The sequence below is a fragment of the Giraffa tippelskirchi genome, chromosome 4 (genome assembly GCF_054371585.1).
Source record: "Giraffa tippelskirchi isolate mGirTip1 chromosome 4, T2T-mGirTip1v1.2.pri, whole genome shotgun sequence".
NCBI lineage: Eukaryota > Metazoa > Chordata > Mammalia > Artiodactyla > Giraffidae > Giraffa > Giraffa tippelskirchi.
In genome coordinates, this window is record NC_137278.1 from 117,737,790 (window position 1) to 117,763,275 (window position 25,486).

At 35.0% G+C, this 25,486-nt stretch overlaps 1 long non-coding RNA gene across 1 annotated transcript; it reads right to left on the reverse strand.

Annotated features, from left to right (window-relative positions):
- Positions 1 to 18,454: 18,454 nt before the first annotated feature.
- LOC145545022 (uncharacterized) lies at positions 18,455 to 22,115 on the reverse strand. The gene is made up of 3 exons (XR_014081797.1): positions 21,980 to 22,115; positions 21,451 to 21,542; positions 18,455 to 18,661 (listed from the first exon to the last, which is right to left on the reverse strand). It is a non-coding gene; the product is annotated as an uncharacterized LOC145545022 (long non-coding RNA).
- Between the last annotated feature and the right edge of the window lie 3,371 nt (positions 22,116 to 25,486).

Sequence of the window (25,486 nt, forward strand, 5' to 3'; positions counted from 1 at the left end):
GTACCCTCCTAGGCTCCTCTGTCCATGGGATTCTGCAGGCAAAGATACTGGGGCGCATTACCATTTCTTCCTCCAAGAGATCTTCCCCAACCCAGGGATCCAAAAGGCATCTCTTGTGTCTCCTGCATTGGCAGGCAGGTTTTTTTTTTTTTTTTTTTACCACTAGCATCACCTGGAAATCTTCTTTACAGTGATTCTATTCTCTACTGAAACTGGGATATTGAAGTCTCAAATTATTCTTCTTAAACTTTCTATTTATCTTTTTAATTATATAAGTTTTTGCTTTATATATTTTGGGGCTCTTTGTTAGTGACAATGTTTGTCTTAAAGTCTATTTTCTCTGGTATTACTTTGTCTGGTATTAATATAGCTGCTCTCTATATCTTTTGGTTACTTCTTATGTGATATGTCTTATCCATCTTTTTACTTTCAATCTGGTGTACATCTTTGAAGTGGGATCAGTTTTGAAAATACATTGTGTCAATCTCTGCCTCTCAACTGAAATGTTTAATCCATTTCATTTAATGTAGTTACTGATAAGATAGGATTTATCTCTGCCATTTTGCTGTTTGTCTTCCATTTGTGTTACATCTTTTTGTTGTTGTTCTTTGTTTCTCCTTACTACTTTTATTTTTTGTTGTTGTTATTGCTGTTAAGTAAATAGTTTCAAATATACAAATTTAATTCCCCTGTAGTTTCCTCTATTAGAATTTTTGAGTCATTTTCTTGGTGGTTGACCTGGGTAATACAATTAAAATTGCAATTTATAACAACCTAGTTTGGATTAATACCAACTGACTTCAGTAGTATTCTCTCCGCATTCCTTTGTCATCTATTTGTCATAAAAATGATATCTTTTTAGATTATATGCCTATGAATATAGATTTATAATTATTACTTTATGAATTGTGTTTTAAACTTAGGGGATAAAAGCTATACACAAAAACCACATTTACACTATCTTGTATGTATTTCTATGTAGCTAGCTACTTCTTCTCTGGTGCTCTTTATTTCTTCATATCAGTTTAAAGTACTGTATTGTTTCCTTTCATTTCAACCTGAAGAACTCTTTTAACATTTATTGCAGGTCAGGTCTACTAGTGACAAATTAGCTGCTATTTCTTAATCTGGGAATGTCTTAATTTCTCCTTCATTGTTGAAGGATACTTTTGCTAGATATAAAATTATTGGTTGACAGACTTTTCTTGTCAGCCCTTTGAATGCCTTCTGCATTCTAGGTTTATGTTGAGAAACCTCAATTAATCTTATTGAGCATCTCTTTTATGTGATGAGTCACTTCTCCCTTGCTACTTACAAGACCTTCTCTTTTTCTTTGCCCTTCAACAACTGGATTTTGATATGTATATGTGTTTATGTTTTTGTGTTTATACTCATTGCTACAAAGCTGGGGAGGGTAGAATGGGAGAGGGCAAGTTAAAAACACCACATAATTTACTGCATTTGATTAGATCTAGCCATTTATTTTGAATAAATTCTTCTGGAGGGCTTCAAGCTTTCAGCTAACTTTCAGAGTACTCCAAAAATGATTTTGACAATTTTCTCCAGTGCTTTCATTAACTGAATAGGCTAATTTTGAGTCTCATCTTAACAAAGAAATTACAGTAAATTCAGTTTTCAATTTCCTTTTGTTTTGAACAGAAAAAGCTTTTCAGCAACCTGTAAAAGTTTTGACATGGTCCATCTCAGACACATTAAGCTATCATTAATACGTTTGAGCAAAAAGAGAAAAATTATCAGACCTGTGAAAGAGAGACATATATCTCTGTAGTTAGAGTAAATTGGCTGCAAAGAGAGAGAGAACATACATTAATTGAAAGAAATTTTTTTTAAAGTATAATGAAAAAAAGGGCAAAGTGTTCCAACAAAGGACAGAAAATAAATGGCATCAGGATACTGCTGAGAGGCATAACTAGAGTTCATAATTGTCCAAGGACACATTGTTACATTAAATAATTTACTAGTTTAACTTTCTCTAGATTTGCATGCATTATTTTCATTTATATCTTTTTAAATGAATTTGTACAATAACTAAATCCAGGAGGATAAAAAAAGGAATAGACACTGTTTATGTTCAGATTTCTTCCCTTGGTTAAATATTACAATTGCAGGTACTTAAGAGCACAGACTTTAGAAAGATATAAATCTAATTTCAATTCCTGCCCCATCTATTTAATAGTCCTTTGATAGTAAACAAGTCACTATTTATAAATATCATTTTCTCCCTATGAAAAATGTAGAGCTTATAGAAATAAATTAAATAATGTATGTAAAGCTCTTAGCTCAGTTCCTAGGTTATAAAGAGTGCTAAATAAATGGCAGCTATGATTAGTGCATTGCCTGTATTAAATATCTTATGCCTATAAAAACAACTTCTCATATTTAAGCACTTTTCATAATAACATAATTTTAAATAAGGTCTAGTCGACATGTGAATGTAAGCTACATACAACTTGATCAATAGTTAACGTGTACAACACAATTTGTAAGAAAGTATGGCTCCACCACACCTACTCCCCTGTGTTATTTGGGAAAATAATCCAGAGCTGTTTAAAATGAGAGGGTGAAAAATTATGTTCATTATCTCACTGTTTCATTTCTATTATTTCATTTCTTCATAAGTCTGAATTGTTTTTAATGCAGCATAATTTTTTTCTTTTTATACCATGCCTGTTTCTGTTTGAAATTAGAGCAAGTATATTACTGTAGAAAATTCTTGCTATCATTCAACTTGACTTCTGCACCATTTGTTTCTCAAACTCAAATGCATAACTTATATCTGCAGGATTTCTATTGCTATAGCTATTTTTCTTAATTTCTATTTCACATATCCACAAAATACTATATTATTTTCTATAATAGCAAACATAATAATCATCACTACTATTCATTGAAGTTGTCTATGGACTAAACAGTCTCAAAAATCATAATACCAGTGTCTACTATTTATTGAGAAAAGATGTATGTATATCTCAATTTTTATAACAAATATATTAAGGAATTATTATTCTTATTTTATATATGAGAATATAAATATACTCTGGTATCAATTCATCCTCATCACAGTTCAGGAAAAGGTATCATCACACAATTTACAATCAACCTCATCAGTCAAGAGTGAAATAATGTTCAGATCTTTGGTTTCCTTCCTTATAATTAATGATGAAAGAAGATAGGGATAACTTATTAGTGTAGCTGTCTTATTTGCTTCCACACAAATAAACAGGCCATCTCTCTTCAAGTTCACATTTTTTGAGTGGGTCTGATATAAAGCATGCTTTTGGCTGTCATCAAATTACTCAGGTTAGTGGAAAAGCACTTCTTCAACAGTGTGGACGGTGTTTTCTATGTTATATTTTCTGTCCCCAAATAATTCTGACTTCTGTGTACTCTGCCCATAAAGAACTAGAAAAATCTAGTAAAATAAAGCAAAGTGGCAAGCTGTGACTAACAGAAAATTTGTAGTGACAATCTGATTTAAAATTTAGATAATTGTGTTTACAAAAAGATAAGGCAAAAGCTGTTTATTTTAAGATATTTATATGAATCTAATTTTCTAAATTTATTTGACCTAGAATTAGAAGCTATGTTTTTAACAAGGCCAGTAATTATTGATATCATACTCTTCAGTTCAGTTCAGTCGCTCAGTCATGTCCGATTCTTTGCGACCCCATGGACTGTAGCACACCAGGCTTCCCTACCCATCAACAACTCCCGGAGCTTGCTCAAACTCGTGTCCAGAGTCGGTGATGCCATCCAACCATCTCATCTTCTTCATCCCCTTCTCCTCCTGCCTTCTATCTTTTCCCAGCATCAAGGTCTTTTCCGTTGAGTTAGCTTTTCACATCAGGTGGCCAAAGTATTGGAGTTTCAGCTTCAGCATCAGTCCTTCCAATGAACATTCAGGACTGATTTCCTTTAGGATGTACTGGTTGGATCTCCTTGCAGTCCAAGGGACTCTCAAGAGTCTTCTCCAACACCATAGTTCAAAAGCATCAATTCTTTGGCACTAAGCTTTCTTTATAGTCCAACTCTCACATCCAAACATGACTACTGGAAACACCACAGCTTTGACTAGATGGACCTATGTCGATAAAGTAATGTCTCTGCTTTTTAATATGCTGTCTAGATTGGTTATAGCTTTTCTTCCAAGGAGTAAGAGTCTTTTAATTTCATGGGTGTAGTCACCATCTTCAGTGATTTTGGAGCCCAAGTAAATAAAGTCTCTCACTGTTTCCATTGTTTCTTCATCTATTTATGATGAAGTGATGGGACTGGATGCCATGATCTTCCTTTTTTGAATGTTGAGTTTTAAATCAGCTTTTTCACTCTTCTCTTTCACTTTTATCAAGAGGCTCTTTAGTTCCTCTTTGTTTTCTGCCATATGGATGGTGTCATCTGCATATCTGAGATTATTGATATTTCTCCCAGCAATCTTGATTACAGCTTGTGCTTCACCCAACCTGGCATTTCGCATGATGTACAATGCAAAAAAGTTAAATAAACAGGATGATAATATACAGCCTTGATTAGCTGCTTTCCCAATTTGAAACCAGTCCATTTTTCCATATCTGTTTCTAACTGTTGCTTCTTCATTTGCATACAGATTTCTCAGGAAATCTTAGAACCATATAACACTAAAATCATTCAGTTATTTACATGTTCTTTAGATATGTATACATTTATCTTTGAAACATCTATATATAGATTTTATGAGTCATTTAATAGTTTTACATCTCTTTCCATATGCTACATATGTCACTAACATATATACCAAAGGCGTAAACATTAGTAACCTTATGAAGGTATAATTTAAATAACTAAATAATTAGCCTCTCTTCCATTTGCCAGTATTCTTGAAAATATCTAACTAACAGATTGATGCTATAGTAACTGTCAGTGTTACTAGTGGCAACCAAGAAAAACAATCTTGAAGTTCAACAATAAAAAGTCTCATAAGCAAAACTGGGAAAAAAATGATCAGTTTTGTATCTAACAATATGATGAAAAATAGCAGAGAGAATATTTTGGAAATGTGAAAATCTTCTGTCAACTTGTTAACATGGTTCTAAGGCTAGTTTAATTTTCCCACAGGAAACAGTTTCCACCAGAATTACTTTAATAGGTGTTAATTTTTATCTAAATGTAGTTGTTGATGCACCATTTATATTACTTACATCATTTGAAGCAAATTTGTGTGACTGTAAATGTTTTCATTTAATTTTAAAATGATGTGTGCTCCTCTTACAGTAGAAATACATGTAATTTTGGAATAAAATAAGTAAATTAATGCTAAATATTAATATCTTTGATTTAAACCAGTTTGTTTTGAAGACCAAGTAAGAAATTATTTCAATTAACAAAATTTTACTTTCAAAATGATTGTAATTTAATGAAAAGATAAGGAAACATATTCAGTTTCCAGTTCCACTAAATTTTTTTAAATTTTTAAATATTTTTGAAACTGAAATCATAGTACAACACCAAATGGACATTGAGCACATTATGCTGAGCAAGATAAGTCAGAAAGAGAGAGACAAGTACTATATGATATCATTTATATGTCAAATCTAAAATATTTATACCTGCAAAAAACAGAGTAAAATGGAGGTTACCAGGGCATGGGGTGTGGGTAGAAGTATAAGAGTGATGGTGCTTAAGGATACAAACTTATAAGAAGTAGTAAGTAAGCTATGGAGATCTGATACAGTGTAATGAATATAGACAATAATACTATACTATGGTGACACAATGTGATATTGTCTCAGTGGCAATCATATTGCAATATGTAAATGAATCATAGTAAAATGCTGTACACCTTAAACTTTCAAGATATACCAAATTTATTTTTAAAAAAGAAATTGATGGTGGCTTTCTGGTTGTTGTCATAACCACTGTGTGTGTGTGTGTGAGAGAGAGAGAGAAAGAGAGAGGGGAAGATATGCACAGATGAATGTAAAGAGAACAGTACTGAGGCATCGTCTCATGCGTAGTTGCTCAGTCGTGTGCAATTCTTTGCCACCCATGGACTGTAGCCCACGAGGTTCCTCTGTCCATGGGATTTTCCAGGCAATAATACTGGAGTGGGTAGTCATTCCCTTTTTAAGGGGATCTTCCCGTATTGAACGCACATCTCCTGTATTGCGGGCAGATTCTCTACCATTTGCCTACCAGAAGAGCCCAGTACCGGAGGCATACATTTATCTAATTGTCCTCAGCTGAATTATTTGAAAAGGCAGCAAAATTTAATTTACATTATCTTTTCCCTGGTGGTGGTTTAGTCGCTAAATCATGTCCGACTCTTGTGACCACATGGACTGTAGCCTGTCAGGCTCCTCTGTCCATGGGATTCTCCGGGCAAGAATACAGGAGTGGGTTGCCATTCCCTTCTCCAGGGGATCTTTCCCACTCAGGAATGGAACCCCTCTCTTGTGCATTCCAGGCAGATTCTTTACTGACTGAGCTATGAGGGAATCCCATGAATCTCTGATTGTCTCTAAAAAATTTGTTTCAAAGATTATACTATGGTGCTTTTTTAAAGCAAAAATTATTGTGTAAACCAATGATTCTCTGTTGCAAGTCTAGCAAGTCAGTTTAGGAAGCAGAAATAACTAAGCCCTTTTAGACTATCAGAGATTTTACAAAACTTGGAAAGATTGAAGATTCATTGATGTGTCACGAAAAATGATCACTCAAACATTGAACAGTTATCTGTCAAAAGCTTCCAAATGACATTTTAAGAGAAGTTGTCTAATTTCTGGCATTGAAAAAAAGAGGATGGGGGTTTACTAAAGAGAAAATGCACACGAAATTCTAGAATTCTTTGATTTACTGTAAGATGATACTTCTTCAAGCTGCAAATAATTTAAAGATCGTGAGCATGTAATATCAAAGCAGAAATCATCTGATGTGCATACTTTTGATGGTGATTCAGAAGAGCATTTAAACTAGACATTTAAACTTTTGATATTAAAGTTTAAGATGGTCTGTAGTTACATGGAAACACATACTCTGTTGCAGTTGTCATTTTAAATGTTTTTTTTATTTAAGGTAACACTTTGTTCTTCTCACTGAGCTTCCAGAAAATGGATGATGTGTCTTACAATTAATAGAGTCTATGAATTGAGGAAATATAGTCCTTATATTCACAAAGCAAAATCTCAGCTCAAATAATATTTTACTAGTGTTTTTTCTAAAATGATTGATATCACATGTGCTACCTTGAAAAGGCAGACAATTTTCATATGACTTGTTACCTATTTATTTGTGTAGCAAAACAAGGCATGGGTAAACTTTTATTGAACTTCATCTTTATCTTATTATTACTAATTCAGTAAGATATTTTCTTTTTCTGTTTCTTTATATGCATCCTTCAAGTTATGAAACCTATATTATTCTCTGTTACTCTATATTTCTTATTGTAGTAACTTGGCCACATTATAACCCTTTTAGAACTTCTCAACCTCAGCATCAATAACATTTTGAGTCAGGTAATTCTTTGTTGTAGGGGGTTGTCCTGTGCATTATAAGATATTTAGCAATGTGTCTGGCCTCTATGTGGGCTTTCCAGAAGGCTCAGTGTTAAAGAATCCACCGGCATTGCAGGAGCCATAGGAGACATAGACTCGATCCCTGGGTCAGGAAGATCCCCTGGAGTAGGAAACAGCAGCCCACTCCAGTATTCTTGCCAAGATAATCCCATGGACAGAGGATCTGGTGGGTTACAGTTCATGGGATCTCAAAGAGTTGGACACTACTGAGCAAGAAGGCACACACATATTGGCCTCTACCCACTAGATATCAGTAGCAAATTCCCCTTCTCCCAGTTGTGACAATCTGAAGTATCTCCCCACATTACAAAGTGTTCTCTTGGGAGCAAAATTGTGATTCAAAACCTGAATTTATCCATTACTTATAATTTGTGTGATATTGGGCCTCATTTTTATAACCTCTGAAATATACATAACACATTTCTTATAGAATTATTGGAATTTGATGGAATAATATATGTTTTAATACAACAATTAATACTTTTTACTATAAAGAAGATTTAAAACACTAAATGACAAAAAGAAGCAAGATGATATTAAAATGCTTGTATTTATTATTATGTCAGCTATTGAGCTGAATTTAATAATAATTTTGAAAATTATTTGGCATATCTCATAAAGTTATTTTCAGTGTATTTTTTCTCTCACCTCTTGCTCTTTTCATGAATTTCTTTAGACCTGGTACTTTGAAAAGGTACAGAACATTTGGCCCCTTCTTTGTTATACCTCCTCATGTAATTAAGTAGAATTCTTGAGTCAAACCTCACACCTACTGTAATTATACTCAATTGTGCCTATTAGTTTATACTTTTATTATCCATTCTAACTAATGGATACTAATCATTACTTTCAACTAGATATATTTCTGTTCATGCACTGGCCACTAAAATTTACTCCTGCTTAAACTGGGGAGTTAGATATTGGGAATAGTAGCTATGTGGTTGTATCTTAGTTCTTAAAGGTCAATATAACTTAAGCTTCTCAAGTGCCTGTTCTCACTAGTCTTAAATATCGTCCAAACTTTGATGGCCTACCTTGACTCAGGAGGCCTGGAAAGAATGGTAGCACAGAAAACTATTAGAAGACTATTTCGGTAATTGCAAGAATAATGAGATTGCGATGAAGGAGAGATGAATATAAGACATATGTAGATAAAAATCTGGTTGAATGTTGTTGGTGAGTAAAATTGTGGCATCTCAAGTAATTGAAGTTTTGTGAGGCATCTATAATTTATTAAGGAATTGTAAGAGTAAAGAATAGTAAAAAATGATGAGGTGCTCAGTTTAAAATAAGCTAAGTTTGAGAATTATATGGAAAACCCAGGCCCAAATATCTAGTAGGGAGTTAGATTAGATCTACATAATATTTGGAACTTAGAATTTTTAGCCAAAGCTAAACATTTGGACATATATATATTAACATATATATACATATATAACCAACTATGTATCCAATATAATGTATATATATGTATATATGCATATACACATGTGTGTGTTTATGTATGTACAATAGTTAAGGCATAAGATGGACCATAAAAAATCACATTCTCAGGCACTGGAATTACTAGTATCACGTTAAGTCCTCTCTGATAGTCCTAGGAATTTTTAAAGTCTCAAATAAATGAATGTTATTTGTGAAAAAAATACCAGCCATCATATGATTGCAAATGACAAGAAGATGACAATATTCTCAACACATATTACTGTAGTTCACAGACCATGACTTTGTGACAGCTGTGTAATTTTAGTGAAATTACGAAGTAGAACAAAGCATTGTAATGTTGGAGAAAAGTGCTTCAAAATCAGCCTTTGAACTGAGAGACTCCATATAATAACATGGTTGCTACTGACAAATACTTTCCTCTCAATTATTTTTCAGTAAAAGGAGCTGTCATATATTTCCTCTCACATATTAATTTCTAACTTCATTTATACTAATATAACTAATCAGATCTTAATTTCTGACCGTAACTGCTCCTTACTTCATTCCTTTCAAAATTTACACTAAATAGTTAAATTGAAAATTCAGAATCTTCTACAAAAGTTCAATTTAATCCAACATCCTTCAGCTATTTTTCCTTCCATTGGTCTTTTTCACTAATTGGATAAGAGTTTGTGAAAAGAACTGACAAGAATGTTTTCAAATAATACCTACATTTGGTGATCTAACACAGTGAAGCTTCAAGCATCAATAGGATAATGAATTTGCTTTCAATCAGAAGCAAGGAGTATGACATTTTGAAAGATTATTTTAAATTAAAGGAGATTTCTAATTCCATATTTATAGCTTGCCTTTACATAACGTAATCATGTAATCTATGAATTAGTTCTATGGAAAAAAACTATTAGTATAAAATATGATTTATGTAGCTGTAATATGATGTATAGATACACACACACATGTAATAAACTCATAGTATTCATTGTATGAGTTTAAATAAAAGTTTACCTTTAAATCTCACAGTTCCTTTGAATCTGCCTATCAGAGAGATTTTTTTCCCTTTCCTGGGGTAAAAAGAAGGACATTTCCATAATATTCAGCTTGATATAATTAATGAATAACAGAGTCCTACACTATTACTTAACTCATTAACATGACCTCACTTCCGTAATTAAAGTGACCAGTATCATGTCACAGTGAAAACTTTGAACTTGGTTTAAAGCTAAAACTTCTTTCTCATCTAAAAGAAGCTTGTGCTAATGGAAACAGAAGGAAGAATACAAGGTACTTCTTTTATTTTTTTCCTTAGTTTAAGTTTCCATCATTCCTCTTCTGTCAGGGACACTTCAATTTCTGACTTGTCTAGAGAAAAAACAACAAGACATTAAAAAGCAAGAGAATAAAAGTTTATTAGTGTACTTACAGTGTTTGTAAGATGACAATGTTCTCTGTGTCTGGTAGACGTTCTAAGCTGATAGATTTCATAGAAGACTTTTTCCCCTCTGACTTATTTTTTATTTTACTTAAAATAGCAAATGAATGAAATTGTATATATTTTTTAATAGATAGTGCAAGCATAAGTCCTTGCTATACCATTAGTACTTTTATCTGTCTCTTAATTTTTGTACAAGCACATTCATCTTTTACTCACTTTGAAGTATTTGAAATTCACAAAACCATCCCAAAGTAAAAGAAATGCAAGAAGGCAAAGTGGTTGACTGAGCAGGCTTTACAAATAGCTGAGGAAAGAAAAGAAGTGAAAAGCAAAAGAGAAAGAGAAAGATATACCCAACTGAAAGCACAATTCCGGAGAATAACAAGGGGTGATAACAAGCCCATCTTAAATGAGCAACGCAAAGAAGTAGAGGAAAATAATAGAAGGGGAAAGACCAGAGATCTTTTCAAGAAAATTGGAGATACCAAGGGAACATTTCATGCAAGGATGGGCATGATAAAGGACAGAAATGGTAAAGACCTAACAGAGGCAGAAGAGATTTAGAAGAGGTCGCAAGAACACACAGAAATATCCAAAAATTTCTTAATAACCTGGATAATCATGATGGTGTTCTCACTCAGCAAGAGCCAGACATCCTGGAGTGTGAAGTCAAGTGAGCCTTAGGAAGCATTACTGCGAACAAAGGTAGTGGAGGAGATGGAATTCCAGATGAGCTATTTCAAATTAACAACCTTGGATATGAAGATGATACCACTCTAATGGCAGAAAGTGTAGAGGAACTAAAGAGCCTCTTGATGAGGGTGAAAGAGGAGAGTGAAAATACTGGCTTAAAACTCAACATTCAAAAAATGAAGATCATGGCATCGAGTCCCATCATTCATGGCAAACAGATAGGGAAAAAGTGAAAGCAGTGACAGATTTTATTTTCTTGGGCTCCAAAATCATTGCAGATGGTGATTGAAGCCATGAAGTTAGAAGACACTTGCTCCTTGGAAGGGAAGCTATGACCAACCTAGACAGCAAATTAAAAAGCAGAGACATCACTTTGTTGACAAAAGTCTGTCTAATCAAAGCTATGGTTTTTCCCGTAGTCACGTATGCATGTGAGAGTTGGACCATAAAAAAGGCTGAGCACTGAAGAATTGATACGTTTGAATTGCAGTGCTGGAGAAAACTCTTGAGAGTCCCTCGGACTGCAAAGATAGCAAACCAGTCAATCCTAAAGGAAATCAACCCTGAATATTCATTAGAAGGACTGATGCTGAAGCTGAAGCTCCAAAACTTTGGCCACCTGATGTGAAGAGCCAACTCATTGGAAAAGTACCTGATGCTGGGAAAGACTGAAGGCAAAAGAAGAGGGTGCCAGAGGATGAGATGGTTAGATAGCATCACTGACTCAATGGACATGAATTTGAGCAAACTCTGGGAGATAGTGAAGGACAGGGAAGCCTGGTATCCAGCAGCCCATGGGGTTGCAAAGAGTAGGGCACAACTTAGCCACTAAACAACAGCAACAAATCTATTTTTTCATCCATCCTCCCATGCCTAGAAAAGGTGTCTATAAATTAGACAACAAAAAAGTTTTAACTGTTACTTCAACAGCCCAAAATACTTTTAAGTGACTCAACAATTATTCCGAGTTATGATTCACTTTTTTTGAATGCTTCATTGTTCCATCACTGGAAAAGTTTTAGTATATTTTTGGTGGAGTAGTGATGAATTTTATTCCTAATGGATGCCCTATTTCAACATCACTAAGAGTCTTATTGGCAGGACTCTCATCATTCTTCTAAATGGTGCTCTCGGGCTGAATTAAAAATGATTATGAGCCAGCTCTCTCATATAGCTCATATTTAGAAAACGCTCATTCATTCTTTTCTCCCACCACTCTGTGAGTAAGCCTACCAAAACATCTCCGTCCATTTCTACCTTCTGGATTTTTCTATCCATGATCTAGAGAAGAGTCCACTGTGTCTTCCTAACTCCAAGAGCTATGCGGCAAGCACTCTAATATTGAAGCTTTGTTGCCTTGATCTCATGTAAAAAAGTAAGCAAAGTATACTATCAATCTCTCAATAAAAGAGATAGCTATTGAAGCACAGATATCACCATGAAATTTCTCATCACAGACTCTCTCCCAATTTTCTATAATTTGATGTGGGTGAAAGATCAAGACCAGTGAGGCAAATACTTAGCCCTCCTTTGGAAGCCTTCCTTTGGAAATGTGCTTTGTGTTCTGACTTGTTATCTGATATAGGGAATGCCTTATAACTTAGTGCATCAATCAATATTTCTAGTTCAACATCCTGTTCTACATATTATACACTGAGGCAGATGGCTAATTGACACTTATAATTTCTTCTTTCCTACAAGTACAGGAGACAATTTTGCTAAACTTTCTGCCAGTACGTATCACAGATTTCCCATTCTCTGGTTTCTGATAATGTGTTCCTCATTTTTATTTGAGCAGTCAATGGCTTAAAATCTTGTCTCCATTAATTATATTCATCTGAAATTCCAGACCTTTTAAAATTTCTACGTGGGTATGGGTTTTTCTTCAGCTCAATTTTGATACCAAATATTAATATTTACACTGCATATCTTGCCATCACGGCAAATCCCACGTAATAAAACCACTGTCAGAATTTTTTGTCAACTTGGCTCTGATTACTGAATTACTTCTTTTTGTTAATGATACTAGCATTCTTATACATTCAGTAATTTTTACGTGTTAGTTTGTCTCATTTTACTCCATTATTTTATGCCTGGAGCTGAGCTGTTATGGAGGATACAAAAACAAAAAACAGATGAACGTTGAGCCTTGTTTTAGGTGGAGGACTCACGGACTAGCCAGATGTGTAATGCTAAATGATAGATTCTAGTTATGGTATGAAAAGCATGCAAAGGATGTATGTAAATGTCTAATAGGAAACTAAGCTAAAGGGTCAGAAGATGCCTCTAAACTCAATCTGTATGATCTCAGAAAAAAGGACCACTGAAACTAATTAACAAATTTTGTTTTGAAGTTTATTTGTTGTCAGCAAAAAGGGTATGGGAAAAGAAAGAGCTCCGCTGTCAGAAGGAATAGCAATTATAAAGACATGAAGTCACTTGAGCATGAAACATTCTTAACCTAATTCCTACTCTTGCCTTTCCACCCATAATCAATTTGTCACAGAGTCTTCTACTCTGACCTCAGAATATTCCTCTCACTTTCTCTATTTCCTTTGCTACACTTGAACTTTTATTTACTCTTATCTGAATTTATGTCTTTGATTCTTAACTGATTTTCCTACATTTCCTCTCTTCTGATTCTAACTCATCCTACACTCCAAAGTCAGATAAATATAATTATGTTAGAAACTTGAACAGAATTTTGTCTTAACATCTGAATTAAAGCTTGTCACTATTCTAATTAGAGAATAGGTGTTTGAGTCAGTCTGTAAAATTAAAGAGACAAGAAAAATAAAATGTGGTGTTTTTCTAAGGTAACATAGCCTGAAGAGATAGATAGATAGATGATAGATAGATAAAGTGTAGAACAGAGACTGTCTCATGAAGAAAACTCAGAAGGGAAAGTTGGTTGCCTTCTGATTTTCAGCAAAAATCACAAAATGGAACTTCCATTTGAAAGACAGTTTCATACGTTACTAACATATATGCGACAAGGCTTAAATGTATTAAGCTATGTATGTTGCTTCTTGATGAGAAGACAATATTTAAAAGCTGATGACAATTCTACATAAGTCATACTTTAATATGAAGCCAACATGACAAAATGATTTTGGATTGAATGTTTATGAATAAAAAAATGGTTCATCCTCCCCAGTTGACTTCCAACATTTTCTGAGGGTTTCTCAGGATGAGAAATGCTTAAAGCAGTCTCTTCCTTTCTTCTTCCCAAGCCTTCTTGGTACTCTCAAGCTGATTGTATTGCAAATAAAGTTTATATAATCATCTCTCTGCAGGACACAACTAAACTGAGCTGGTGACTGCCTCCGTGACCACCATTCTGGCCTCCATGCACTTGCTAAGTCACTTTAGTCTTCTCTGACTTTTTGCGATCCTATGGACTGTGGACTGCCAGGCTACTCTGTCCACGAAATTCTCCAGGAATACTGAAGTTAGTTGCCGTGCCCTCCTCCAGGGAATCTTCCTGGCCCAGGCTGGCCTCCAAGAAGACAATAATCACCTTTTCAATTCTGTTTCATGAAGAAGACCAGAACTTCATTTCAACTGAATGATTTACAACTGCTTCTGGTGGGCTATAGTCCATGGGGTCTCAAAGAGTCGGACAAAGCTGAGCAACTAACACACACACACACACACTCATCCTAAAGTCAGGCTGATGTCTTTAACCAACCAAAGTAATCCACATCTTCATACTGTAGAATCCAGAAAAAATTTTCACCTTCCCTTAGAGAGAGAAAGATACTGGATTAATTTTCATTAATTTCAAGTGAATATTTATCACCTATTAATTAATAAATACTATTTTACCTGAATGGACTCAGCTAATATTCTGCAAAGAACTTTGAGAGATAGAAGAGCAAAAATGAAGATTCTGACTTTAAAGAATTGAAAGATGAAATTGACATATAATTATGCCTAGAGAAAAAGGCAAACAATATATAATTAGTTGCTAAATTGCACGGTATAACTGCAATAAAAGAAGTTGGGCAGGATAATTTCTAAGGGGCTTGACAGTCCTTCAGTGTTTGGCTTCTGACATTGGTGTAGAGATATCTTAAGGGCCAGAAATGACATATGTAGTTTGCATATCTCATGTTAATAAAGCCATAATTTTCTAAATCTGTCTCAAAATGGAATTTATTTCTATAACATTTTCTTTAAAGTGACCTTTATGGAAATCTAATTGATTATCCCCACCTTTTGCTGTACATTGTGCAGAATGCATAGTGATTCTGATTATGTGTTAATGCAATGCCCGTTATCACCTATATTATTACCTATAATCTTCTAAGGTGTAAATTACTATCCCTTGAAATTACTGAAATTGAATCCAGGAAGTTAAAGTAGTTTGCCTGATCACCATCAGTTCAGTTCAGTCTCTCAGTCGTGTCCGACTCTTTGCGACCTCAGGAACCGCAGCACACCAGGCATCCCTATCCATCACCAACTCCCAAAGTTTACCCAAACCCATCTCCATCGAGTTGGTGATGCCATCCAACCATCTCATCCTCTGTCATCCCCTTCTCCTCCTGCCCCCAGTCCTTCCCAGCATCAGGGTCTTTTCCAATGAGTCAGCTCTTCGCATCAGGTGGCCAAAGTATTGGAGCTTCAGCTTCAACATTATTAATTCCAATGAACATCCAGGACTGATCTCCTTTAGGAAGGACTGGTTGGATCTCCTTGCAGTCCAAGGGACTCTCAAGAGTCTTCTCCAACACCACAGTTCAAAAGCATCAATTCTTCGGCGCTCAGCTTTCTTTATATTCCAACTCTCACATCCATACAGGACTATTGGAAAAACCATAGCCTTGACTAGATGGACCTTTGTTGACAAAGTAATTTCTCTGCTTTTTAATATGCTGTCTAGCTTGATCATAACTTTCTTTCCAAGGAGTAAGCGTCTTTTAGTTTCATGGCTGCAGTCACCATCTGCAGAGATTTTGGAGCCCCCAAAAATAAAGATAGCCACTGTTTCCACCATTTCCCCATCTGTTTGCTACGAAGTGATGGGACCAGATGCCATGATCTTAGTTTTCTGAACGTTGAGCTTTAAGCCAACTTTTTCATTCTCCTCTTTCACTTTCATCAAGAGGTTCTTTAGTTCTTCTTTGCTTTCTGCCATAAGGGTGGTGTCATCTTCATATCTGAGGTGATTGATATTTCTCCCGGCAATCTTGATTCCAGCTTGTGCTTCTTCCAGCCCAGCGTTTCTCATGATGTACTCTGCATATAAGTTAAATAAGCAGGGTGACAATATACAACCTTGACGTAGTCCTTTCCCTATTTGGAACCAGTCTATTGTTCCATGTCCAGTTCTAACTGTTGCTTCCTGACCTGCATACAGGTTTCTCAAGAGGCAGATCAGTGGTCTGGTATTCCCATCTCTTTGAGAATTTTCCACAGTTTATTGTGATCCACACAAAGGCTTGGGCATAGTCAATAAAGCAGAAATAGATGTTTTTCTGGAACTCTCTTACTTTTTCGATAATCCAATGGATGTTGGCAATTTGATTTCTAGTTCCTCTGCCTTTTCTAAAACCAGCTTGAACATCTGGAAGTTCACGGTTCATGTAGTGCTGAAGCCTGGCTTGGAGAATTTTGAGCATTACTTTACTAGCGTGTGAGATGAGTGCAATTGTGCAGTAGTTTGAGCATTCTTTGGCATTGTCTTTCTTTAGCATTGGAATGAACACTGACTTTTTCCAGTCCTGTGGCCACTGCTGAGTTTTCCATATTTGCTGACATATTGAGTGCAGCGCTTTCACAGCATCATCTTTTAGGATTTGAAACAGCTCAACTAGAATTCCATCACCTCCACTAGCTTTGTTTGTAGTGATGCTTCCAAAGGTACACTTGACTTCACATTCCAGGATGCCTGGCTCTAAGTGAGTGATAACACCATTGTGATGCACAAAACTGGTATGAGTTCCTGGAGTACTCAGTAAATGTCAGACAATAGGATGCTGGGGTGGGCTTAGGCAAGGAAAGGTAAAAATTTGTTATCAAATACAAAACATTTTTTTGGAAAGTAGAATTTGTATGCTAGGAATAAATTTGAATTAGAAGAATCTGAAAAATAAATGTTTCATATTAAATTTTAAGCAAGGAAAAAGCAGGGTTTTCTGGTGGCTCAGTGATAAAGATCTGCCTGCCAATGCAGGAGACATGGGTTCAAACCCATGGGTTCAAGCCCAGCCCACATACCTCAACTAGAGAGTAGCCTGGGCTTTCCACAACTAGAGAAAAGCCTGCACAGCAACAAAGACCCAAAACAGCCATAAATCAATCAATCAAGCAACAATGTTATTTTTGAAAAAGAGAAAGAAAGGAAAAACAAATGAGAAGTTCATCTTAAAGAAACAAAATAAGATAGAAGATAGGTCAACTGAGAAACCATAAGAAATAGTAATGTAAGAGGGAAGACAACTCATTTAATATCTGGTCACATCTTATCTCTTCATCTGTGTTTCTTCCCACTTCTCTTCCCAGATACTGTAGTCAAAATGAGAATATTTTACATGTCCTGCAAATTAAGAACTCTCTAGACACTGAATCTTTTTACTTGTTCTTTTTTATCCAACACCATCCTAGTCATACTTGTAGATAGTTATTCCTATCATAAAAGGGCTATGTTATGAATAGGGAAAATCAGATTTAAAGAAAGCATTTTTATATATCAATAATATACTCACAGAAATAAAAATAATAGTCAAATATTAATGCTCACACTTATAACTTTTATTCCATGCAGCATCAAAGATGGGCTTCTCTAGTGGCTCAGACAGTAAAGAATCCACCTACAAGGCAAAAGCCCCAGGTTTGATCCGTGGGTCGGAAAGATCCCTTGGACAAGGGAATGGCAACCCACTCCACTATTCTTACCTGGGAGAATTCTATGGACAGAGGAGCCTGGTGGACTACAGTTCATGGGTTCACAAAGAGTCAGACACGACTGAGCAACTAACACTTCATGTTGCATCAAAGAGACAAAGGAACATTGTCAGGAAAACCTGAATTTCCAGACTAAAAGAAACTACTGAGTTCTCAGTAGAGTTTGAACTTTTATCCTGAGGAAAAAGAGAAGACTCTAAAAGCTTAAGAGAGAGAAAGAGAATGAAAAAGGTGATATACAAAGGTGAATGAATGGGAAAGCTGTAAGGTTTCTGATCTACCATATCAGGAAAATTATGCTTTCAAAATGCTAAAAGAAAGCTATCTGCAACCTAAAATTCTCTAGCCAGTCTAACTATCAGTTGAGAAGACTATAACAAAGACATTTGCAAACATATATTAATTTTTTGATTAAAAATATGGCTTTTATGAATATACAAAATACATTAATGATTTTATTTTACCCATTGTTGTTGTTCAGTCACTAAGTCATATCGACTCTTTGCAGACCCCACGGAATGCAGCACCCCAGGCTTCCCCATCCTTCATTATCTCCTGGAGTTTGCTCAAACTCACGTCCGTTGAGTTGGTGATGCCATCCAAACATTAGCTGATGTTAAAACAAATTCCAAGGAAAATTTGAATATATATTTAATAGAAATGTTAAAAATTAACTTGCTGTTATACAAACTATTAATACTTATACAGCAATATGAGGTAATGCTTGAAATCATCTTTTCTTTAAGGCAAAAATCAGTTGTATCTCTATATACTAGACAAAACTCTTTTGAATTATTATGGAAAAGATGATTTGAATGACTATCAGTTTTCTTCACCTTGACTTATACCCCTATACAATTGCAAAACAATTTAGCCAAAGGGAATATTATAAAGGAAATACACTTGTCAATCCCTAAAGGTTTTGCTAGCAGGTGCCTAGAACTCCACTGAAATGACACTCAATAATCTTTCCATCCATTTCTAAATCTCTGACTTTTTTTCCTGACATGAAAGAGAACTCTCCGTTTTAAATTCTTAAGTATTTAGGAAGCCAATGAAAAATAATATGAAAACAGGGAATAATCCAAGAAAAAAATAATATATGTGTCAAGAGGATAGGTGATTCTTCCAGTTCCAGGGCTCAATTGCTACAGGAAAGCAGAAAAGCTCCAAGATGATGGCCAAGCATCAGTCACAGCAGTAAACCAGTCATTAAGAGCAATGTGAAAAAAAATAAGTGCAGTTATATATTATGTATGTATTGGATCTCTGGAGAAAATTATTCCTATATTTTAACAAATCTGTTGATGTATTTAGAAAAGAAAAAAGAAAAAAAGAAAAGAAAACAGTATATAACTAGAAAACTAAACAAATGAAAAACTGCAATTATTTATGCCAGGGAAAAACATTATTTTAGAAGAAGATAAAAATAACTGCAATAAAATGTTGAATTGATAATAAGACATGTAACTATACTGGGCTATTGTATATTGGGGTTATTGGATGCTAAGATGTGCTGAAATAAAAGAGCTAAAACCACTGTATGTTAGAAAGCTAACAAATGATGTCAAAAGTTGATAGATTAGGAAACAAAAATACCTTAGAACATTACTTTCTAAAAATATACTATTTTAAAATATCTGTAAAAAATGGATGAAACACTTGAAAATTTGTCTTGGGAGAGAGGATCTAGGTTGAGTGAGAATTGAAGAGTATGCTCTTAGTTTTCATGAAAAGTCTTTTAGTTTTATTTGATTTCTCAACTATGTGTATTTATAATATTGACAAAAATATAAAATGATTTTAAATAAAGTGAGCAAAGATGTAACTGCACAGTGTGTGTGTGTGTGTGTGTGTGTGTGTGTGTAGTAAAACCAGGATTAATACATGTAGGTGAAGTTAGGAAATAATTCTTAGTTGAGATTAAGATTTGATTTGGTATCTTTTGAGAGTCAACATTTTCTTGACGGAAAAGAGAAGTAAAGGATATTCAGTATAGAAAATATTATGTGAGCTGGTCTCTACCATTTAAATAAGTTTATTGAGTTATGGATATAGCTGAGTTGTGGATATACTTCTCTATTCAGTTACCTCTGACATTTCCAGACTACTTATATAAAATATGTATCTATATATAATTAAATACAGTAAAATTACATAAATTTAATTCCTTGTATCTTTGCTTCATGTGTGTTACATAGATTTGTCAGTGTCTTTGCTTTTCTGATGTTCTAACTTGTTCAGGAGAGAACAAAAGGAAGAATGAATTACATGTGGGTTGACATAAAGACCTTCCACATTCTTGTATGGAAGGCAAATCTTTAATATATGCAAGCATATATTTTCTTATAAGCAGATGTTGACATTACAAAATAACAAGTAATTGAGCACAGATGGTGTGCCTGGCATACTAAAAATGCTTAAAGGGAAGCACTTAGTAGAAAGCACAGATTTTATTTCAGTTAGGATTCTTTTGGCTTTAAATATTCCAGATTTCTTTCTCACTTAATGCCTTTTTGCAAAGGGAGTGTTCTGAACTAGTATGAAAATAGTAATATGCTGAATATTAATGATAGATATAAAAGTGTTTTTTATTCCAAGTCAACCTCATGAGAATGATGGTACATAGCTTACAGGTAAATGGTAATTAACATTAATATTATGTATAAATTACTTTTATATCTTTTATTTCCAATTTTTATTAGAGTGATATGACTATTACATTCATTTGTATAGTCATTGAATAAGTTAAGTTAAAACATGCTGTGATAATAGCTTAGTATTTTTGATAATTGCAGTGAATTAAACCTGCAGCAGAATAAAATAGTGTCTACTTTCTCCTATCAATGTTTCCTGTTGAAATGTGTGTAACTACTTAACCAAAATACTAATGATGATAATTGAAGGGGGACATGGGAAAAAAGTAAACTTTTAATTCTAACTAGAAGATAATGGTTTCAAACTAGCATTGTGTGTAGCAAAATAATGTTAATTTTCATTTTAAAATATAATACCAAGATAGCCGGACCATGTTCACAGCACTGACTTTTAAAGATATTAAAAGATGTATTTGAAGTTGATTTATCCTTATAAAAGAGGAGAGAGGGCAGACTATCACAAATTTCTGGCTGGTGTCCACAAATTTTTATATTCAACTGAGAAAGAACTTGCATCATTTTATGCCCCAAAGCCATTTCTTCCCTCACAAAGGTTTTCCCATTGACTTCAAAGTAGGAGCCACAGGAGGGCATATTAACATTGAAATGGATGAAAAACAGATTCAAGTTTTTGAATGAGCATAGCAAATTGGAAGGCATCTAGTAGAAATAATCAGCAAATCAGTTACTCTGACAGATCATTTGAATCTCTATTAAAGTCAAATGAAAAAGATGAACATACTTTTTGCTTTGAATGTGGAAAATCTGGCAGTCGAAATGCATATTCACAAGACAGGGGGAAGAGGAAACATTTAACTCCTTAGATGCGATGAGCTGTGACAAAGAAGCACACAGGATATGTTATTCTTCGCATCTCATGCTAAACCTCAGGATACACAGGGATTGGGGCGACTTAACAGTTCTTAGTCATTCTCACAGAGAACTTTTTTTAAAAATAAAGACCCTAGAGGAGTTAGATAACTCTGATATTCTCCTGATATGGGAAAAGATTGAAGGCAAAAGGAGAAGGGGGAAGCAGCGGATGAGATGACTGGATAGCATCACAGACTCAATGGACATGAATCTGAGCAAACTCTGGGAGAGATTGAGGACAGAGAAGCCTGGCATGCTACAGTCCTTGGGGTACAGCAACAAATCCTGAACAGCAACAAGAATAACTATGTGTTAGGAGCTGGTCTAGGTGCTGAGGATTCCCCAGAAACCAAATGGTAAAAAATTTCTACTTGGGAAGTTTTATCAAAAGTACTGACTTCTGGGTCCTGGAAAAATCAATTGACTCAGACTATCTGGGGTGACCAGCCTGAAGACTGGTACTTTGTAAAGGCTCCCCATCTAACCTAACAATGCCACCATGGTTGAGAACCACTGTTAGGAGATGGAGCCACATTGCTCTATCATCTATCCTTCTTAAAGAGTTCTTCTGTTTCCATGACAGTAAGGAAGAGGACAGTAACAATGGATTTTAATATACACTTTAATGATTACTGTTTTGCAGTTTGTACCATATCAGTTGACTGAACTGTAAGCTTACCTGAAACTCCACTGGGTGAAATCCTTAACTTATTCTTGGTGCCTTCAACTGCAGATTCCTCTGTTCATGTTTAAGAATTTATCCAATCTCATTAACTATCTTTTTGGAGTTTTTAAAAATTTTTGTTCTGTTAATACCATTCTTTCTGTTCTTTGTATTATAATGGCCTCAAATTTGCTGAACAAAACTTTTCCTTTGATTATTCTGCAGCAACTAGTTCACTAGCATAACATATTCAATAAATATGTGATGAGTCAAGTTAATTAGTAATTCTTTAGCCCAGAGTGAAAAGAAAATTTTGAAATGTATACAAAGAATTTTAATCACAGTTCCCCAAAGTAAATCTTTCATGGTATCTATCCTCTTGACTCTTAAAAGATTCATATGAAGCAAATCTTCTCCAAAAGATGTCTTACGTGGTTGTTGTTCAGTCATTAAGTTGTGTCCAGTTCCTTGTGACCCCATAGACGGAGGCAAGGCAGGCTTCCCTGTCCTTCACTATCTTTCAGAGTTTGATCAAATTCATGTCCGTTGAGTCAGTGATGCTATCAAATCATATCATGCTCTTTTGCCCCGTCTCCTCCTGCTCTCAATCTTTCCCAACATCAGGGTCTTTTCCAATGAGCCATCTCTTCTTATCAGGTGGCCAAAGTATTGGAGCTTCAGGTACAGCAACAATACTTCCAATGAATATTCAGGGTTGATTTCCTTTCAGATTGACTGATTTGATCTCCTTGCAGTTCAAGGGACTCTCAAGAGTCTTCTCCAGCTGTAGATTCAATCTCTGGTCAGGAAGATCCCTTGGAGGAGAAAATGGCAACTCACTCCAATATTCTTGCTTGGGAAAGCCCATGGACAGAGGATCCTTGTGGGCTACAGCCTGTGGGGTTATGAAAGAGTCGGACACCTTTTAGCAACTAAATAACAACAACACATAGTAGGAAGTGAGCAAATGTTGGCAGAATGAATGGATAAATGAATGAGAATCAGATTGTCTTTAGGAAAAATATTAATAACTAGATAATTGTATATAATTGAAAGATAAGATCATAGTTCTAAAGAAAATAACAGGGATATATAATAATAATCTAGATTATAAATAATCCTAGGTTATAAATAATAATACATATATAATATATAAATAATATAATTTAAAAATCCTAGATTTAAATAATCTAGAATCAAATGATCCTAGTATTTTACACAGTTGAATGAGCAATAAAATGTTAGAAAAAAAGCAAGCATGTTTAGAAATATACATACACAATTTACTACTAAAGCAAACTATGTGAAAGCATGGCTCAAGGTCATACCATAAAAAGAAATCCAAGAAGTAGAGCCAGGATATAAGTGGCATTTGAGTACAGCACAGATGTAGTAAGTAAAATCTGAAATCAGTTCAGTCAGTTGCTCAGTCATATCCAACTCTTTGCAACCCTATGGACTGCAGCAGGCCAGGCTTCCCTGTCCATCACCAACTCCCAGAGCTTGCTCAAACTCATGTCCATGGAGTCAGTGATTCCATCCAACCATCTCACCCTCTGTAACACCCTTCTCCTCCTGCCTTCTATCTTTTCCAGCATCAGGGTCTTTTCCAAAGAGTCAATTCTTTGCATCATGTGGCTGAAGTATTGGAGTTTCAGCTTCAGCATCAGTCCTTCCAATGAATATTCAGGACTGATTTCGTTTAGGACTGACCGGTTTGATCTTGCAATCTAAGGGACTCTCAAGGGTCTTCTCCAACACCACAGTTCAAAAGCATCAATTCTTTGGTGCTCAGCTTTCTTTATAGTCCAACTCTCACATCCATACATGACTATTGGAAAAATTATAGCTTTGGCTAGACAGATCTTTGTCAGCAAAGTAATGCCCCTGCTTTTTAATATGCTGTCTAGGTTGGCCATAGCTTTTCTTCCAAGGAGCAAGTGTCTTTTAATTTCATGGCTGCAGTCACCATCTGCAGTGATTTTGGAGTCCCCCAAAATAACGTTTCTCACTGTTTCCATTGTTTCTCTATCTATTTGCATGAAGTGAATTTTTTTTAATTTATTTTTTTTCTTGAAGGATAATTGCTTTACAATATTTTGTTGTTTTCTGTCAAACCTCCACATGAATCAAATACAGAGTTTTAAGCCAGTTTTTTCACTCTCCTCTTTCACTTTCATCAAGAGGCTCTTTAGTTCTTCTTCGCTTTCTGCCACAAGGGTGGTGTCATCTGCATATCTGAGGTTATTGATATTTCTCCTGGCAATATTGATTCCAGATTGTGCTTCATTCAGCCTGGCATTTCGCATGAGGTAATCTGCATAGAAATTTAATAAGCAGGGTGACAGTATATAGCCTTGTCATACTCTTTTCCAAATTTGGAACCAGTCTTGTTTTTTCATGTCCCATTCCAACTGTTGCTTCTTGACCTGCATACATATTTCTCAGGAGGCAGGTAAAGTGGGCTGGTATTCCCATCTCTTTAAGAATTTTCCACAGTTTGTTGTGATCTACACAGTCAAAGACTTTGGTGTAGTCAATAGTAGTAGATGTTTTCTGGAACTCTCTTGCCTTTTCTATCATCCAACAGATGTTGGCAATTTGATCTCTGGTTCCTCTGCCTTTTCTAAATCCAGCTTGAAAAGAATGCAGTAGACTTTGCCACTTGGAAGATTCTCAGTACTGTAGGAAACTGCGTTAAGATCCCATTTTCTTTATTTGATCTCCAGTCACACTACTGGTTTTACAGTGAATACTTTTATAAAGAAATTTTAAATGCTATTTATTATATTTGAGTTCCTAAAATCAAATTAGGCCATAACTATTTAATAAAATGACCAAATAAAATTTAACTGTTAACAGCTGCAGCGTGAAATGATTTGGTCATTGTTCCTGGTTCCTGGTTCCTGACACAGAAAGTCCTGAATCCCTTGAGATTCTCTGAATGATATGAATATCTTTTGTTATTATTAAGGAACCTCATTTGATCACACTTGAGTGTATGCTAATGAGGTGACTAAGAGAATGGGAATCCCTAGATAACCTCCAGATGGTGGTGGTCACCAAAATAAATAATTGGAGGGCTAGAATTTCAGCTCCACCCATCAACTTCCATATGTGAGAGGGGCTGGAGATTAATTTTTATGAAAGCCCCTGAACAAAACATTTGTTGAGCTTACATTTTCACATGCTTGCTCCTGTGCTGGGAACCCTTCCAGACTCTGCCCTATGTACCTCTTCA